Here is a 20,830-nt window from a genome sequence, read left to right as displayed (position 1 = left end):
CAATAGACCTTATTCTCTTAATACATAAATCTTTGATCCTCTTTTCTGGCCGGCAATCACTTGATCTGACACAAATAAATGATGGACCAATCACATCGGATTTCTGTACGCAGCTATCTGGATGCCTGCCCTACCCTACCATGTCCCTAAAGAACTTGGCCAGATGACAATGCAACTAAGAGAAGTGAAAAATATTGAAATATAAGTTTGGACTACAATGTTAATAAGATCTTTGACTGATTACATTGGGGATGGAAAGTTATCATGTGATATCACAACAAGAAAGAAATGTAATTGCTTTTCTCCATTTTAAAAAATAGATAGTGGACACCTTACAACATTTAGATGAGAATAACCAGCATGGAATCCGTAATGACATTGCATATAGATACCTAGAATTGGCCCTTCTCAGTCACAGATGTACCTTGGAGACCTTAGACAATATTTGCAAGCAGTTTGGAGATAAGATTCAACAGAGGTAAAACTAGATTAAGGTTATACTACTTGATTAGGGATTCTTGTAATGGACCATGATGACATAAATTAACAGAATTCTATAGATGTGAAGGCACTGGCAGCTGAATGCTCAGCTAATGCCAGGAATTTGGGACACATTCAAATTTTCTGAAAGTCAAGCTTCATGGTGGTGAACTCAACTACATGGAAAGAGGTTTGCTCTTCTCCACGATCTACCATTTTGTCAAGGCTCATGATCGACTTCTAAAAGTGACCTCAGTGAGTACAATAGAGGGAATATTTCCTCATTAGGCGCGTTTTTAAAAAATTTTAAGGTACTACAGCAACTAACAGTTATTTCAGTTTTGAAATGGTTTTTAAATGAGAGTCAAATCCACATGGACAAAATATGCTTTCTCTCTAACTCTTTAAAATCATGCTCCATATCAAAGGACACTACATTTTTATGAGGGTAAGTTATGGTATGCTTCATCTTTTGGAGGTCTTGAAGTTATAATATTGGGAGAAGGTTATTGTTTGAAAATTTTTTGAGATGAACTAGGGAGAGAGTACAGCTCTCGAGCTGTGCTAACGTAGCGGACCTTTCCCTTACGCATTGACTAATCGCACTAGCATCTTTCTAAATTGCCCTGTGAATGTTAAACAACTTTACCACATGCCTTGCTGAGAGCCAGATACACCATCTCTACTTCATTCTCCTGACCTAGCAACCCTATCAGATGCAGAAATGAGTAAACCCTATGAATTGTAGCCAGTGAACCCTTGCTGGTTTTGAGTGATTATCTCTTTCTGCAGTGCTCTGAAACTATCAGCTTCAAAATCTATTCCAGATTTTTATGAAGGATGGATGTTCTGCTAAATCTCTCTGACTCTACCTTTTATGACTTAAAAATATTTGTGATATTTGCTGCCTCTGGCACATCTTCTGCTCCCCATGATTTCTCAAAACTTCACCAACAGTGGTCCTTTACATAAGATTAATAACAATAGCAGAGCACATATTGAGTTCCTAATATAAGCCAAGCACTGTTCCAAAAGCTTAATACACTATTAACGTATTTAACCGTATGAACTAGGTACTATCATTGTCCCCATTTTATAGACGAGTCACATAGCGTATGAGGCGCAGAGTGTATGAAACTTGCTCAAAGGCACACAGGTAATAAGTAGAGCAAATATATGAACCCAGGCAATCTGGTGCCAGATCCCATAAAGTGAACCTTTGTGCTATACTGTCTCTTCTAAATATGCACGGCTGTCAGTAACTGGGGGCAAATTATTTGGCTCGTGCCTGCTGTCACATCGCCTCCTGTGGCCACAGTACCTGCTTGTACAGCTTTATCAACCTTTACCTGAAGTTCAGTGGAAAGCCCTCCTGATGGATGTGTTGGCAAATTTCCTTAGAAACACATCCATTCAAACGTCTTCTCCGATCCACCTTCTTGTCATTTGTGAATTTACTAGACAAGTCATCTGTAATTCACTGAGTCCTTCTGGTTCTGATTGTATGATGCAACAACAACCACAAAACTCAGTAAAATACTGTCATTCATAGCCATCATTGTGAGTATTGGTCAGAAAAGTTAGTGTTTAAATTAAATCATCTGTGTTATCTGGTTTGGAGTGACCCAGGGTGAGCTGCTCAAGGCCCTTCTTTAAACTTCCCTGCTCTCTCTTTCTTGGGAACTGGTGACTATGCCATCAATTTGGAAAGACTTCCCATTTCACACACTGGCTTTTCTCAGTTAAATTGAAAACATTGCTCTCAATCAGTGAAAATTTCTGCCTCTCAGGGCTGCTTGCATCTGCTATGGATGTGCACTTTAACATTACTTCAAGGTGAAGAGAATTGAGGGCATTTTCCTCCTTGTCCTAAATGATTTCCTAAGAATTTTAGAACATCGTGCTTTATTCATAGACTCTATATCTAATCTGGATACAAAAATTGCTCTTGTCTTTAGTGTTAGGAAAACAACACTGTTTTTATCATTTGAGAGGGCTAGATTAGCTTAAACTACTGAGATGGAGGATGTTATGTATATTTGAGATACAATGTAGCGATCTAGTTGTGTTTAAATTGGGTCAAAAGGCAATGAAATGTTAAATTCTTTTCATATGATATTTTAACATGCCATGATTTTTCTCCCCTTAAGTTTATGTTGGCACATCATTGTAACCACATCTGTCCACAAAATGGCCTTGAACTCCATAAAAAAAATGCAAGCGACTCTGCCCGTGGAATTTGACACTGAGATAAACATGTAAACAATGATTTTTAAGTCGGGCATGACCCCAGCTCAACATAAAATGAAGTTAATGAAGTCAAGGTATGAGGTATGAGGTATCTAGTCATACTTCTGTACTTCTGTCTTCAATAAACCTCATTTGGTTGGTCTCCAGGAGATAAGAATCAAATCTTTTGGAAAGGACCTTAGAGAAGGCTGTCCCACAATTGTTGGGGCTCACATTAGAGTAGTTAGTGACCCTCATTGTCAGCTTATTATTTCCTAAACCGCTAGTGCAGCACTGTGTGTGCTGCTCCTCTCCCACCCTGTCTTACCTCTGGGCCTTTGTACCTGCTGTTAGTTCTGCCTGAAATGCTCCAGGGATGTTTCTCTTCACTTTGCAAATTGGCTCTTCAGTTAGCTTTCTTGAAATCCTTATCTTATGTGTGTGGGGGGGATGCTAGGGGGAGGTTGTCTCTAAAATACTTCTAATAAAATCTTGCAAGCTGTTCAGCCAAGGCTCCAGATAACTCCATTATCCCATTGCTAAGATTTTTCCATTCTTAAGTGTGATTTGTTTACTGTTATAAAGTGAGACATAGAGCATGTGGTGGGGAATTAACTCAAATGTCTGGTACCATATGAGTGAATGAGATGGTTTTTTTTCCTGAATACACAGATATATAGTCCGTGCTATCTCCAGGAATTTAGAGGAATTGAACTGAGAGAAGAAAACTAGTATTATTCCTGACAGCATTTAAAATGATATTCTGGATGATCTTTTTAAATCAGTAGAATTAACTTCTAGAGAATAGAAGCTTGATGGTATTGTACTCATTGATGATATTGCTGCTGTTTTTTCAAAAGTCACACTTGCTGTCTTTCAAGATGATTAGAACATTGTCATCTCCAAGATATATTCAGTGCAGCAATATGTGTCTGTTGTAATGATGCCCAAGAAATAATGTGCTTCTAGTGAAGAGTTTCTTTATCATTTTGCCCTTGGAAAGTCATTCACATGGATATTTTGTTTCAGAATATTCTAGTTTTTTCATGAACTATGCATCCTTATATAATACCTTAGTATTTCATTTCTTAAACCTCTAGTTTTCTACAATGTTGTTGTAAATCATTCTCTCACTGTTCTTGTGAAACTCAGTAAGAGATTGAGAACGGAAGTTTTTCATATTTAATTGCTAAAGTGCAAACAGTTGATTACCTGAAGAATATGTTTAATCCTGGTTGGCCTCTTTCTGCTTTCCAAAACCCTTCCGAGATAGGATCAGACAATCACGGGATGTTAGAACAGAAGAGACACCAGGAACTCTAAACTTAATCCCTCATTTTAGAGATGAGATGGCTTGCTTCCACTGGCATGGTTTGTTTCCAGGGAATAGACATTCATTAAACTATTCACATGGGCAAGAAGAAACTAGGAAAGGAAACCAGCTTTTAAAATGGACTGCCAAAAGAGAGTCAATTTTTTTGTTACCCTCCTCTGTATCACCCCACCCTCCATTAGCAGAAACATGACAAAATTCAGAGAGATGATTATTTGCTAATGCCTGTATTTGGTGTGCAGTTCTTACAGATTATAAAATTGAAAAGATTGAATTTGATATAAAAATTAGGGTTTGGGCCACTTTAAAACTTATCCAATTGTTCACTTGCAATGGTGAGACCAATGAACTCAAGAACGATGGTGACGATTCCCAAAGTTGCATGGTCCAAATGAAATTGCAGAAGATTCTAGGACTTGATAAAATGTTTAAGATACTACCTAATAATAAAGGCAAGTTCCTTTAAAATAGCACTTCAATTTCCATTAGTGGTCTCTCTGGCTGGCTAGGTGAGGCTATTTATGTAATCCTGGGCAATTATGTAGTTGCTACCAATTACATAATCTGGGCAAATGAACTCATCACTCTATGCTTCTACCCCTACCAACTTCAAAGAAATACCATGAAGATGAATAAGACAATACGCATAAAGAGAAGAATTTTAACCTGGGGTGCTTTGGAAGTACACAAATGAATTGCATGTAAGATTTATGTATGTATGTGCGCCATGCATTTTTCTGGTTAGAAGGTTTCTCAAATTCTTAAAGGAATCTGTAACACCAAAGTAGTTAAGAGGCATTTATAGTTGGTTCTTGTTCGCAGATTCTGTATTTGTGAATTCACCTACACACTCAAATTTATTTGTAACACTCCCACCACGTTCACAGTCACTCATAAACAGGCATGAGAATTTCAGTTGCCCAATGTGCACCTTCCCAGCTGAGGTCAAACCATGGGGATCCTCTGCCATCTTGCATCAGCTCTCGTACTGTGTCCTTTTCACAGTCTATTTAGTGCATGTTTTTGCATTTTTCTGCTTTATGTTGGTGATTTTGCTATTTAAAATGGCCCCCAAGCATAGTGCTGAAGCGTCATCTAGTGTTCCTAAGCACAAGAAGGCTGTGATGTGTTTTATGGAGAAAATATGTGTGTTAGATAAGCTTTGTTCAGGCATGTGGTATAGTGATTGGTCATGAGTTCAATGTTAATGAATCAAGCATATATTAAATACGGTGTCTTTAAACAGAAACACACATAAAACAAGGTTACATATTGATTGATGGAAGAAAATGTTGTGACCAGGGACTTAACTCTGTATTTCCCTAAAAGCAATGGTTCAATATTCACTAATTCAGTGTTTCTGGTGACTTCATAAAATATAACTACTGCAAATAACAAGAATCAACTGTGTTTAGAAAAAAGGTGGGAAGGAAATATAGCATAATGGTTAAGAGTAGCACCTTGAGATTGGAGATAATTAACTCAGAGTTACTTATTGTTGAGCGAGTAATACCTATTAACACCTCCAGGAGAGGAGTTCCACTGCATGGAGAATAGCAAAGAGCATGACAATGCCTACTACCAGGAGAAGCTGCACCAGGCTGTCAACCCATTGCATGGTTTGCAGGTGTTGGAGTCACCAAGAAAGACCTAACTCACACAGACATTGGAGGGAACAATGTTTAATTCACATAGAGAAGAGACAGCAAGTTCCGTTCCAATAGTGAACATTGGTCCCCCGTGGCCTGTGGGTCTTGCTGTGTAGCTGATGCAGAAATATGGTCTGTGAGCACCTGTTTTGTGCTGCAGGTGAAGGACCCCATTCCCTCCTCACAAGGAAGTGGGGTTGGCCAGGTCCCGTGTGTTACATACACTTTAAGCAGAACAAAGAAGTACTCATCAAACCCAGAAGAGGGAAAGATATTCCCAAAGAAGGCAATAAACCCAGCACTGGCTGTGAAGGCTCCTTATCTCCGTGTAAAGGAATGTTCCAGGCCTAAGGCACAGCCTTCAGCAGCTGTGCAAGGGTCAAGAAACTGTACGTGACTGCCTTCCCAACACTTATCTATCTCTTACTAGCTGTCTTGGTCAAATTACTAACCCTTGCTGAGTTCAGTTTCCTCATCTATAAAAAAGGAGATAATAATAATGACAATAAGAATACCTACTTTGTAGGGTTTAGGAATTAAATACAATAATGAATGTAAAAAAAGAAAAAAAAATCTCTGCAGTAACAGCAGTGCAGTGAAGAGGGCGAAAGCAGCCGCAGCAGCGTTGTGCAGGGAACCAAGTGAGCGGGAGCTGCAAGCGGGCAGTGAGAGCAAGGAGGAAAAGGGAATTCGCTGGCGTCTTTGCAAAGGCAAGGGAATACAGTTGGCCGTAATTTACCACTAGACTCAAGGATTGGGCTTTGAAAATTTATTTGGAATATACTAGATAGATACTCTAATCTGAATCTATGATTACTCACTGGACATCTTTTAACGAGATAATATATACTAAAGTGCTTCATAAACAGCAACATGGCAACTAAAAATATTTATATTATTACTATTAATGAAATAATAACAATAACAAATAATATTATTAGTAACTAAAACTGTCAAATTTTTTTATCCATACCAAAGAGGTTTTTGGTCATTTGGCTATTATTAATTCAATGTGTAATTTAAATGAGCCCTATTTCCTGTCCTTTAATTCTGTGAATAATCACCATATGGTAAAGTACTTATGTTGTGAGGATGACCAATTGGACTTTATCAAATAAATCTGAGCTAAATCAGGCTAATTATTCCATATATGATTCCATTGCTTTGTTTTGCTCTATTCCTATGCTTTCCAAAATCAGTCTTCCTGTCTTCAGAATTCTTCAAATGAAGATCTTATTTCCCACTACATTCTATTTTAGTTTTTTGTTAGAGGGCATTTAATGAGGCTTCAGCTTTGATTATAGAGTGGCTACTATTTTTAAATTTTACTCGATCTGTGATATCTTGGGATCTATTTTCCACTTAAAATTAGAGCAGTGTAGCATTCTATTTTATCAAAAGGTCTTATATTTATTAGTTTATTTCCCTTAGTTCAAAGGTTCTACCAAAGACCTAGCAATTAAAATCCAAATTGTCCCACAAATAAAAGGTAGGTCTTCTTCCTCACGTGAATTCTAATTCTGCAAGGAACACATCTCGCACTGATGAAGACAGCACCCCCCAGCTAGGGCCACCCAGGCAGTAGAGATGTGTGAGGAATGCACAGTCAGGCCCACTGCTGTCTAGTTCTCCTTCATGCTAGAACAACTCATGGTTCTTTTTCTTTTCATGTACTGGACAGGAATATGAGGAAAAAAAATAACTATGAGCCATAATTAGATAACTTATTATTTTATTCACAGTTTTCAAGTATAAAAAGGGACAAACTTTAAAATTGGTTTTGAAACAAAGTAGGATATAACATTGTAAAATATTTTTATTGCCTAGTAAAGCCAAACCATAAGTTATAAACTGTTTTCTAAAGGTGTGATGTTATATTAGATAAAAGACAAATTATTTTTAAGGAGTTCACTGAAAAGAGATTACACTTGCAAAGCTTTAAAAACACTCCCCTCGCCCACCGGTACACATAAACTCTGTCAGAGAAACGTGAGCAGACTGTAAGAGGCACTTCTGTAAATTCTATGGAAAAGTTTTGTGTCCTACTGTCTTCTTGAAATTTATTCTGGTTGTCTTAGGATTCAAAGATGAAAGATATGAAAGGCAAGGAGAGTAGCCAGAGCAGCAGTAGCCGCAGTGACACCATGAGCTCTGACACTAGCTGTAGCAGAGGCCACCCCAACAGCAGCCCCGACAGCCAAGGGCATGAGCCACCACAGCAGCAGCCAGCCAGCCAGAGCAGCAGCGAAAGCACATTCTTCTAGGAGCTGCCAAGTAAGAGGAGCTTGGACTGTACCTTTGTCCAATAAATGTGGGAAGGTGGCCTTAGAGCAAAAGACCACTTAAAACCACAAGTTAGAAGATGATTTTTCCACTAAGAAATAATCAACAACTACAGCAGAGTTACAGGGTATAAAATCAACTTACAAAATCAGTTACATTTCTAGACTCTAATAATGAACTAACAGAAAGAGAACTCAAGAATACAATCCCATTTACAATAGCAACAAAAAGACTAAAATATCTAAGGAATAAATTTAACCAAGGAGGTGAAAGACCTATACAATGACAACTATAAGACATTACTGAAAGAAATCAATGATGACATAAAGAAATGGAATGATATTCCATGCACATGGATTAGAAGAATAACCATAGTTAAAATGTCCATACTACCTAAAGCAATCTACAGATTCAGTTCAATCCCAATCAGAATCCAAATGACATTTCTTCATGGAAATAGAACAAAGAATCCTAAAATTCATATGGGGCAACAAAAGGCCCCAAATAGCTTTAGTAATCCTGAGAATAAAGAACAAAGCTGGAGGCATCACAATCCCTGACTTCAAAATACACTACAAAGCTAGAATAATCAAAACAGCATGGTACTGGTGCAAAAGCAGGCACACAGATCCATGGAACAGAACTGAAAGCCCAGAAATAAAACCACACATCTATAGACAGCTAATCTTTGACAAAGGAGCCAAGAATATACAATGGAGAAAGGAAAGTCTCTTCAATAAATGGTTTTGGGAAAACTGGACAGCCACATGCAAAAGAATGAAAGTAGACCATTATCTCACCCCATACACAAAAATTAACTCAAAATGGATTAAAGATTTGAAGGTAAGACATGAAATCATAAAACTCCAGAAGAAAACATAGGCAGTATACTCTTTGACATCAGTCGTAGAAGCATCTTTTCAAATACCATGTCTACTCTGACAAGGGAAATAAAAGAAAAAACAAACAAATGAGATTTCATCAGATTAAAGAGCTTCTGCAAGGCAAAGGAAACCAGGAACAAAATGAAAAGACAACCCACCAACTGGGAGAAAATATTTGCAAGTCATATATCCAGCAAGAGGTTAATCTCCAAAATACATCAAGAACTCACACAGCTGAACAACAAAAAAACAAACAACGCGATCAAAAATGGGCAGAGGATATGAACAGACATTTTCCCAAAGAAGATATACAGATGGCCAATAGGCACATGAAAAGATGTTCAACATCACTAATCATTACGGGAATGCAAATCAAAACTACCACGAGGGGCTGGCCCCGTGGCCGAGTGGTTAAGTTCGCGCACTCCACTGCAGGCGACCCAGTGTTTCGTTGGTTTGAATCCTGGGCGTGGACATGGCACTGCTCATCAGGCCATGCTGAGGCAGCGTCCCACATGCCACAACTAGAAGGGTCCACAACAAAGAATATACAACTATGTACTGGGGGGCTTTGGGGAGAAAAAGGAAAAAAAAAAAAACTACAATGAGATATCGCCTGTTAGAATGGCTATAGTTACCAAGACAAAAACCAACAAATGTTGGAGAGGATGTGGAGAAAAGGAAATCCTCATACACTGCTGATGAGAATGAAAACTTGTGCAGCCACTCTGAAAAACAGTATGGAGATTTCTCAAAAAATTAAAAATAGAAATACCACATGACCCAGCTATTGCACTACTGGGTATTTATCAAAAGAACTTAAAATCAACAATTCAAAGAGACTTATGCACCCCTATGTTCATTGCAGCATTATTCACAATAGCCAAGAAGTGGAAGCAACCCAAGTGCCCATCAACTGATGACTGGATAAAGAAGATGTGGTGTATACACACACACACTCTGGAATACTACTCAGCAATAAAAAAGACAAAATCATCCCATTTGCAACAATGTGAGTGGACCTTGAGGGTAGTATGTTAAGTGAAATAAGCCAGACTGAGAAAGACTAATACCACACGATCTCACTCATATCTTGAAGATAAACATGCGGACAAAGAGAACAGTTTAGTGGTTACCAGAGGGGAAGGGAGTTGAGGGGTGGGCATGAGGGGTAAAGGGGCACATTTATATGGTGACTGACAAATAATATGTACAACTGAAATTTCACATGTTATAAACTCAATAAGAAAAAAAAAACAATAAAACTGTGGTCATGACAAAGTTGCTCAATGTGAACCAAAAAAAAGATGGTTTGTCCAGATTGAGAGGGTGCCCAGGAGCACTTTAGTTTTCAAATTTTATTTTTTTAAGCAATGAAAGCATTTTTTTATCTCTAATATTTTTTAAAATAATAGGTACATAAAAGGGAATGTTAGAATCCAAATTTTCTGCTTGAACTTTCTTTCTTCTTCATTATAAAGCTCCTTGTGCTAGTTGAAACGAGAAAAATGGTCTCACGCTAACAACCCATGATTATGGCATTGAACTTTTTTATTATGGAAAACATGCAAGGTACTCCTTCTTTTACTATTACCATCACCATTATAATTATTATCATTACTATAGTTGTCTGCTTATTAAAATAGACAATCATTTTTCCTTTCCTTTTCCTTTTTCAAAAACAAAGATCCAATTTTCTTTTTAAAGATTTTATTTTTCCTTTTTCTCCCCAAAGCCCCCCAGTACATAGTTGTGTATTTTTTCAGTTGTGGGTCCTTCTAGTTGCAGCATGTGGGATGCTGCCTTAGCACGGCTTGATGAGTGGTACCATGTCCGTGCCCAGGACTCGAACCGGTGAAACCCTGGGGCTGCCGAAGCTGAGGGCGCGAACTTAACCACTCAGCCACGGGGCTGGCCCCAAACTTTCTTTTTAGATGACTGGAAAAATCCATGGTATGTGTGGAAACTCTGATGCTGAGAAAAAAATTGGAATTCCAAATGCCCAATAGCCACCTAGCTATAGATCCAGTGAGCTTTGTTCAGCCTTGAATGTTAGCAGGTAGTTCCTGTAATTCAGGTATAAAGGGAAATGCATCTCTTGCTTAGCCTTGAGTTGCCAACATCCTAAATGCCTACTTTTATACCAAGAGAAAATTAACTTAGGTCCTTAAAAAATTGTCTGATTAGTTTATCTGGCCCTTGACTTACGGGGATATGTGTTTCTGGCTGTAGAAACATGTGCAGCATGTTGAAGTATGACAGCTCTTTTAGGCCACCATTATACTATTTTGTGCACAGGACTGAAATGCAATTTTTCTCAGTAAAATTTCCACCACTACCACTACCACCCCCACCGTGTTCACCATCACCATCACCTTTACCATCCTCACAATCTATACAACAGTTAAAGCACATTTCTAATATTTTACAATCAACGGAATACAGGAGAGTCCTATTCTGTATCTTGAGCCTTATTAAAGAAACGGACATTGCGAAGTGTTTGGTACATCGAAAATGTTATGAGTTGAATTGTGTTCCCTCAAAATTCATAGGTTGAAGTCCTATCCCCTGGTACTCAGAATGTGACCTTATCTGGAGAGAGGGTCTTTATCAAGTTAAAGTGAAGTCATTACGGCTGCCTCTAATCCAATGTGACTGGTGTTCTTGTAAAAGAAGGGGAAATCCGGAGACAGACTGGCATACTGCAGAACACCATGTGAGCATGAAGATGACCACCTACAAGCCAAAGAGAGAGGCCTGGAAGAGATCCTTTCCTCATAGCCCTCAGAAGGAACCATTCCTGCCAATACCTTGATTTTGGGTTCCCAGCCTCTAGAACCATGAAACAATAAATTTCTGTTGTTTAAGCCACTTCATTTCCAATATTTTGTTTTGGCAGCCTTAGCAAACGAATACAAACATCAAATGGAATATTGTGTCTACTCCCCATTGTGTGGGCTGCAGCAAAAACTCATAAAGATGATATATACACAGGCTATGAAAAGAAGCCTTTCACTTGTTTCTCAGTTCAATCTCTGGTGTTTCCACAGGGCAGCCTGATCACGAGGACAGTCTGCTTCTGCTGGTCTCCATTGTGTGCCAACTGGTAAATGGACACCTTTTCAGAGGTTGTCCATGCATACAGAGAAGAGTTATTTTGAAATGTTGTGTTTACAGGCTGTCAGCTTGTTTTCTAAACCTCTCTAATTGGAGTACATGAGGACACAGCCTCTGAGTCTTTGTATTCAGGATGGACTAGCTCAAATAATATACAATTTCAAAGGATGAATGTAAAGTCCTTCCTTAAACAAATTGATTGTATGGGTAAAAGATGAAAGAGATCTGGTTGGACAATACTTCCTGTCAGACAGACATAGCAAGGGGTTTTAGTTGATCATGATGTTATTATGAGCCAACAGGGATACCGCTGCCCAGAAAGCTAAAAAATCATTAATGCCCAGGAAGTATGAAGGCTTGTTATGAGGCAACAGTTTTGCTGTATGCTGCATTGGCCAGATCATGCCTGACCTGAAATGTACAGATTAGCTTGGCACCACATCATTAAAGTTCATCCAAAAGGGTTGTGGGTGGAATGGTGAAAGTTCTGGAAACCATGTTATATGAGAAACAGTTGATGGACCTTGATTTATTTAGCCTAAAAAAGAAAGCATTTGGGAAGCAGAGGAGGAAATATTGATTGTTCATTTTCAAATACATGAAGGTTACCATGTGGAAAAATGGTCATAGTTGTTCTGGAGGTCCCCAAGAGAAAGAACCAGGACTAACAGGGTAATGTTAGACAATTTCCAGCTCAAGGTTAAGAAGCTACTTGTAATCATTAGTTTCCTTAAAATAGGCTGGGGTGCTTGCTTAGTGGAATGGTGAGCTTGTTATACTGAAAGATCCAAGCAAAGTATGAACACCACCTGTTATGGGGGGGAAGGTGGGTGTAATGTGGGACTTTGAAGGCTGATATTCAAAGGTGTGGCAAGAGTGGCCTATGAAGATTTTGCAAGTCATCCTGGTCCATGTTGCTAACTCTGATGACAGAGTCTTGGGCTATGTCACTCTAATGGTGACTGTTTTCTCCATCTCTGCAAAACAGACTGTAGGCTTGTTATCTAATTTAGATCATCATCACCCAAAACAGTGTTGCTGTGGTTGCTGAAAATGACCCTGGGTTGCTGTGCTCCTCCATCTGAACTGACAGATACTTGCTCAAAGGCAGTGAGGGATGGAGCTCCCAGGTACCTTCCCAGACTGAGTCTTGTTCTTCCCAGCTGTAAGATGGAGAATGTGTAGCATAGTTGTTAACACCATGGGCTTTGAAGCTACATTACCTAAGTTCAAATCCTAGTTCCATACCTTATTATCTGTATGAAACTATTACTTAACCTCTAGTGTCCTTTTTCTGTAAACTAGAGATGCTAATAATTGAACCTCTCTCAAGGATTGTTGTGAGAATTAGGTGAGCAAAAGGATGTTACATTCTTTAAATAGAGTCCACTGATACACATATTATTCCATTTTTAACCTATCTGCCCCCGGGCTGACACCTGCACCAAGATGTTTACTCCAACTAGCCTCTAAAATGACTTCAGTACATGAAAATGATACCTAGATGCAAACCTGACATGTCATCCCACAAAGCTATAATCAATCCTGGAAAAATAAATCAGATTTTAGATGGAAAACCACCTAAGTACTCAAGTTCCAATTAATAGTATCTACTGAGGCAAGCTCCATGCTAAGCTCTAGATCAGTGGTTCTCAAAGTGTGATCCCTAGATTAGCTGCATGAGCATCAATTGGTATTAATTCATTCAGTTACTATAACAAAAATAACATAGACTGGGTGGCTTAAACAATAAACATTTATTTCTCACCATTCTGGAAGCCAGCAAGTCCAAGATGAAGGTGCTGGCAGATTCACCATCTGATGAGAGCCTGCTTCTTGGTTCATTGACCGTCATCTTCTTGCCATTTGCTCAAATGCCAGAAGGAGGGTAAGAGATCTTTCTGGAGCTCCTTCTATAAGGGCGCTAATTCCATTCATGAAGGCTCTACCCTTATAACCTAATTACCTCTCAAAGGTAATTAGGCCCCACTCCTAATACCATCACATTGGTGCTAGCATTTCAACATATGAATTTGGGGAGTACACATTCAGTCCATTGTACCTGGGAACCATTCAGAAATGCTAATTTTCTGGCCCCACCCTAGACCTGCTAAATCAGAGACACTAAGTGTGGGCCCAGCAATCTGTGTTTCAACAAGCCCTACAGGTGACTCTGAGGCATGCTAAAGCTTGAGAGAGTTGTTAATGCAGTGGATCCGGGGTGAGGCCCAAGAATGTGCATTTCTAACTAGTTTCCAGGTAAGCTGATGCTTCAGGTTGAGGACCACACTTTGAGAACCACTGCCCTATAGGCTCTGAGCCCCTTTTGGGGAGCTACGACCGACACATGAAACAATTAGAGATCAGTTAAGTGTCTTAAGTTGTGTGATGTTGCCTGAGTGGAGCAGAAGAGAAAAAAGGCAAAGATGACTGAAATTAAAATGAAACCAACAGGCTGAATAGAGAGGAAGTCTTGTGAGCAGAGGCCCATAGGTAGGACAAATGGCAACTACCTAGCTGGAGAGAAGGGTAGACGAGAAAAAGACTGGTTAGTCCAAATTAGGCCAGATCATGGAGAAATTTGATAGGCAAAGGAATTTAGATTTGATTTAGAAGTTCCTGCTTGCTCTGGAGCAGGAAAATGACAAGTGGCTGCAGGGTATTAGAAAGGTTTTTCTGGGTGAATTTGAGGAGGAAGGGACTGGAATGGAGGCTGCATTTGGAAAGTTCGGAGACAGGGGGATGTGGCTACAAGAGCTTGCTGCAGTCAGATGACTGGCCAGGGGTTGCAGCCTGGCTTCACCACTTGCAGTAACTTGCTTCTTGGCTAAGTCAACCTATGTGCTTTATCTTTATCATCTGTAAAATGGAGTCGAGAGTCATTGCTGCCTTAAGTGGCCATTACTATAATGTAAGGGCAAGGATTTGAATTAGCATGGTAGCAGGTAATAGAAATGTTAAAAAAGCAAAATAAACAAACTCCTCTCAAAGTTTTGAGCCTGGGAGAGTGAAAGAATGGTAGTACAAGAATTACAAATGGGACTTCAAGATGAAGAAAACTAATCTGGTTTCCTATCAGAAACAATATTGCAAACTCAGCTTCATTTTATTTCCTTGTTTTGGCGAAACACATTCTCTAGTAGTTTCTTGAGAAAGAGTGTATGATAGGTAAATATTTTGAAATTTTGTATGACTTTCCCACTTGATTGATAATATGGCAGAATTTTAAGTGGAAATCATATTCTTTTAGAATTTCAAGTGCATCTCTTCATTGTCTTTGAGCTTTGGGTGTTGCTGTTGAGAAATCTGATGACATTCTGATTCTTGATACTTTGTGACTTTTTTTCCTCTCTGGAAGCCTTTAGGATCTATTCTTTGCTCTTTCATTCTGAAAACTCATGTCCTTCAGTCCTGGAAGTTTTCTTTGAATTACTTAATTGATTATTTCTTCCCCTCTGGACTGCTCTTCCAATTTTCTTATCTTTCTCCTTGAAGAGTATTTGAAAGGTATTTTTGCTCTATTTTCTTCAAATCTTCTGTTGACTCTTTTATTCATTTCTGCTATCTTCTTCCTAAGTTTATCCACACCCCGCCTTTTTTTATTGCATCCTGTTGTGGCTTCATCTTCTATTACCTTCCTGGGAATATTACTGAGTTTTTTAGAAGTGTTCTCCCTGCAATGTCTGTTTTCTCCATATTCCTTTTTGTTGGTGTTTAGGCCTCTTCCTCTTATATTATTGGATTTTCGTGTTTGCTGTCCATGATTAAAAGTAAAAAATAAAAAGTAAAAAGAGAGGAAGCTCTGGGTGGGTGGCTGGTGCTTTTGACTTTGAATTTTACTATAGTGTGGTCAGGGCATATGGTTTGTTGAGAAAAACCCTGATGTCAATATCTTTGGTCAGGCACAAAGTCACTTATTTCCCATTTTAGGTATAGTACCCATGCACTTACTAGAGAATTTACCCTTTCCAGAGAATTAAGCCTCCAAACCTCAGCCTATGTGGGAGGGAGAGGCTGCATAGAGACATAAGGCTGAAGAAAGGATCTAGAGCTCTACCTGCTTCTCAAGCAGCTTTTACCTAATCCCTCCTTTTTTGGGGCATCTTCCCCTTGTACCTCCTTCACTCCTAATTCCTCAGACATCTCTTGCAGTTCTGGAAACTGATGAATAAATGAAAAGCAATAAGATATATTGAAGTATGAGGAAGCCATTTGGTTTAAAACTAATTCAGCCTGAACTTGTTTTTCCAGAAGGGTTGTCAAGCACGCATTGCACATCTGCTTTAAACATTTACAATGTCCCAAAGCCAAGAATGATGCCTTTAAAGATAGAGATGTTGCCTTCCCCCATATCAGCATTTCTTTATAGATAAGCATTTCTTCCCTGAAACTAAGAATTAATTACTGACCTGTTGTGCTAGCAAAGCATTCATGACGGTGGTAAAACGGATATTCCTGTCATATTTGATGTATGTTCCTTGTACCAAGATAGTATATAACCACTCTGTAAACCCTGCTTCTTCTGAGTGTGACCTTCCTTGGTGAAGGTCGTCTCTACTGGGCTATAGTCCTCAAAACTGGCTCATATAATAAACTCACCCCAATTTTGATTAATAGATAGATTACTGATTATTTGCATTGACATTTCTTGGCAGAGTTGCTGCAGGATTTCAGAGAAACCCACTGGAGACCACCTGGAATCTACACTGAACTGGTGTTTGGTACCATAGGGGCCCACTGAACCCCTACTGGCTTCACCGCATTCTTCGAGTGACCCTGGTGAGTTCTCCTGAAACCCAGACTTCCTTATTTTAAATTGATGGTCCACAGTTTTATATGAGCTGTTTCAAACCTTAAGACTAGGTGTCTTAAGGGGCTACTGGTACATATCCTAGGTGAGAGGAGCCTAGGGAGACTAAGCCAGTAGAGCCTAAGGGGAACTTTGGAGTGAATGGGGCAGACGAACTTTTTAATGTGGCTTTAAATTGGAAAGAATTGTGTCTATAACGTCTGAACAAATTGTTTGATAGAGAAATGAGAGTCTGAACTTGTTTAGCTCTAAAGCGAAGGGATATCATCTCCTTCCAGCTGAATGGTGTTCTCACCTTGTGGAAGTGTCAGAAGATCAGTCCTTATGATGCACAGCAATCCCATAGGGAACTCCACTGTCATTCACGTTAATTAACTAAAGGCTTGTCCCGGGATGCACACGTAAGGATTGGCTTCCAGCACTTTGAGCCCCCATAGAAGTTTTAAGCTGCCAGTGGGAGAAACTGAGGCACATAAGAGGGTGTTCGTGAACTTTTTGGGGAGTGACACTCACAAACAGCAATTTCTGTCCCACTACACAGTCTCTAGAAATTATTCAGACTTTATAGTAAAATAGAACTAAAAGAAAAATGGGAAATCGTGCTTCTAAAAGCTGACCAGTTCCTGAACAGGTGGCCTCCCCTTGGAACTCTGGCTGGCTGACACTTGCAAGTGCCTAACAACATGGGATAATTGTAAATGGCTGGCAAGACAACTCAGGATAATTTAAAATTACAGTGGACACTTTGGGTCTCCTTTTGAGCTTCCAAAACTTGTCTTTTGAGCACTAGGTTTAAGGGCCACAGAACAGAGAAATCTTTACTCTTTAAAGAGTCAAGTGTGCCATCTTCTGGCACAACTGCTTAAAAACTAAAGGTTTGGGAAGCTGTAAATATTTACAAAGAACAGTAAAATCTTAGTAGCTTGTTTCATGTCCTGAGGGCTTGGCTTGATAAGCATCAGGTTGGGGGCCCCAAAATATGGTTGGAGAAAAATGCAGTTCTACCCCATTTTGTGGTCAGAGATGGTCAGACAGAAATACAGGTTGCACTCCGTTTGTGGCTAAGAGTCCTACCAAATTGCCATCAGCCTCAGGGGAGTTACATTGGTCATTAGAAGGAATGCTACAATTAGATAAGATCATTTAAGAAGTGCACTTAAAAGTGAAGTCTTCAAAATTCCAAAATAGCCTTATGGAAAATTTTGTTTCAAAAAAGCTAATAAAAAAATTAAGTTAAAAGAGCTTCCTAAAAGAAAAGTATGTTAGATCATGGCTTTACAGACACCCTCATAATCTACCTTCGAAGAAGGGCCCAATATGGGCCCCTCCCAGAGTTAATGACACTCTGAGAAATTTTCTGAGAAACTGCTACATTCAAGATTAATGGAGTTATTCAATACTGCCAGGTATAATTACTGTTTGTCTTGGTTGAAACCTGACAAGATATTTGAAAGGATTTAGCAACTGATTTAGTTTCTAAATCAGAAATTCGGCCAAATCGGAAGCTGATATTCAGAGCCTGATAGGAATTTTTTTTTACACCTTCTTCCCTAAGTTAAAATAAAACTAAGTATACAGAAATAAAGAAGCAAATTAGGGATGATGTAATGAGAGGTAGATCAACCTACAATGTCATCTCAGTTACAACCCAATTTCTGAGGAATTAAAAGTAACTGTCTTTAACTTACAAATCTTTGCAAAACTGGAAAAGCAGCTCTAGAGGCAGTGCAGATTCCACCCACTTCCTCGATCTCAAAAAGCTTGTAACCTCTCTAGGAACTGTTATCTAGCCCATCACCAATTCCTAAGACTGAAGGAAAAAAAGGGGAAAGAAGAGAAAAGTGGCTATAGAAGTGCCCTTGCCCAAAGTCTAGCATCTTCAGTGTCTTCTCCACAAATATCAGTAGTAAAAGCTTAAAACCAAATTTGGATTCAATTATTCTTTCATAACTAGTGAGCTTTGTATTACTGTAGCTGATTCATGGCAGTAATTTTAAAATAATAGCTGTGGAGTCTCTGTGTATGCATGTCTATACATATGTTGCATATGTGTGATATTTTTACCTCTGGATGGTATAATTTCTAAAAGAGCTCTATTTAATTGGCTTAAAGTAAGTGCTTATATAAATGTAATAGAAACTAACCCAAATCTCTTTCAAGTTAACATGATATAAAACAATCTTTAATTTATGTAAATGAAAGCTTATTTAAGTTTGTTGATTTGATTAAAATAAACTTGTTTCCAGAGTTATCAGCATTGGATATGACACAGACATGTTACCTCTGTTACAAAATTTGTCAGCAAAAAAATAAATTAATTAATAACTTAGAATAATAGCTGATTTTGCCTAATGTCTCATGAAGTTTTGTAGGCAATCTAAATAATTATTGGGAACAAGTAAACTAAATAAATATGAAAAGATAAAAGTGTTGAATGAGCTTTTTAACAATAACTCTGTGTTATGGTATATGTACTTAAAATAACTTCAAAAACCTTTTGGTAACTTAACACTTTAGAGTTTTGCTAAATTAAATGATAAAATTTATTGAGTACCTAGGTCATTTCTACAAAAGATAAATTATTAGATATTAATTACTAAACATAGATTTATCTATCTTTGTCTTCTTAATATAGACAAACCAAAAAAATACTTGGGTTTATTGATAAATATGTTTTGTGCCATGCTGAGAAATTTTCTATGAGAAAGGACACGTTTCTAGAGAATATTTGTGGATCTGCCAATCCACAGTAAGACAATATAAAAAATGAAGGCAGTAAGATGTATGTTTTCAGTACAGAAGGTGTAAGGAATGGAAATGTTTTTGTTTGTTTTGTTAGGAAATATAAATTTGTCCTAAACTACTAGGAAAGAGGGAAGACATGGACAAATTCTGAATGTAAAAAGAAAAAAAGTTATAGAAGCTTTTGAAGAGAAACTCTAAGAGTTTTGTGCATGGTCAAGTTGACTAAAATTAAAACGAATTTAATTAAGTGAATAAGTTTTAATATCAAAAGTTAAGCTGGGAGGCTGGCCCCGTGGCTGAGTGGTTAAGATTGCACGCTCCGCTGCAGGCGGCCCAGTGTTTCGTTGGTTTGAATCCTGGGCGTGGACATGGCACTGCTCATCAAACCAGGCTGAGGCAGCGTCCCACAAGCCACAACTAGAAGGACCTACAATGAAGAATATACAACTATGTACTGGGGGGCTTTGGGGAGAAAAAGGAAAAAATTTAAAAATCTGTAAAAAAAAAAAGTTAAGCTGGTTCGAAAATTAAAATTTGGTTTTCTTTCTCGTAAAAGGATAATTTTTTGGACTTTTAGTCTGCTCTTGATAAAAAGATTATGAAAGGTTTTTTTTTATTACTTTTGAGTAGCTTACCAGGAGGGTAGGGATTTTATGTTTTATCAAAATAAATTTCCTGTATTGTTTTTATCAGGTCTTTAATCACAGAAGCTAAGGTTTTTCTTACAACTATTAATTTTCTGTATTTGCCTGAAAATCATTAATTGTCACCATCGTTAAATGGATAATTCAGCAGTCTTTCACAGCAACCTATGATCTTGTTTGACCAAGTGTTTTAAAACCTTTTGATATTTTTGACAAGCTTCCTCAAAATTCAAATCCTAATGGAATCTTTTGTTTGACCTGAAAGTAACTGTGAGAATTTATAGTGGATCCCTGAGACTTCTCAAAGAATTTGTTCTCTCTTCCTATAAAGAGGGAGATATAAACTAATTAGGCTTGTTTGATATGTTAAATTACATGGAAAGCATTGTCAAATAAGTGATGCTAAGCCTCCTTTATGAATAACCTTGCATGCATGTTATTAATATGTGTTTTTAGAAATTATATGAAATTTTTGAAAAAATTTTCTAAGTCCTGGTATAGTTATCACTTGTGATTCTAGTCATTATCTTAACCCTGCTACCTTGCCTCCAATACTATAGGAGGAAAAGGACCATGACTGCATTTTATCATGTAATATGGTTTACAGATGAGTCTTACTTAAAGGATGAACAAGGACATTATCAGGCTGGATATCC

This window comes from Equus quagga, chromosome 18 (assembly GCF_021613505.1).
Source record: "Equus quagga isolate Etosha38 chromosome 18, UCLA_HA_Equagga_1.0, whole genome shotgun sequence".
NCBI lineage: Eukaryota > Metazoa > Chordata > Mammalia > Perissodactyla > Equidae > Equus > Equus quagga.
This window is presented reverse-complemented; position numbering follows the sequence as displayed.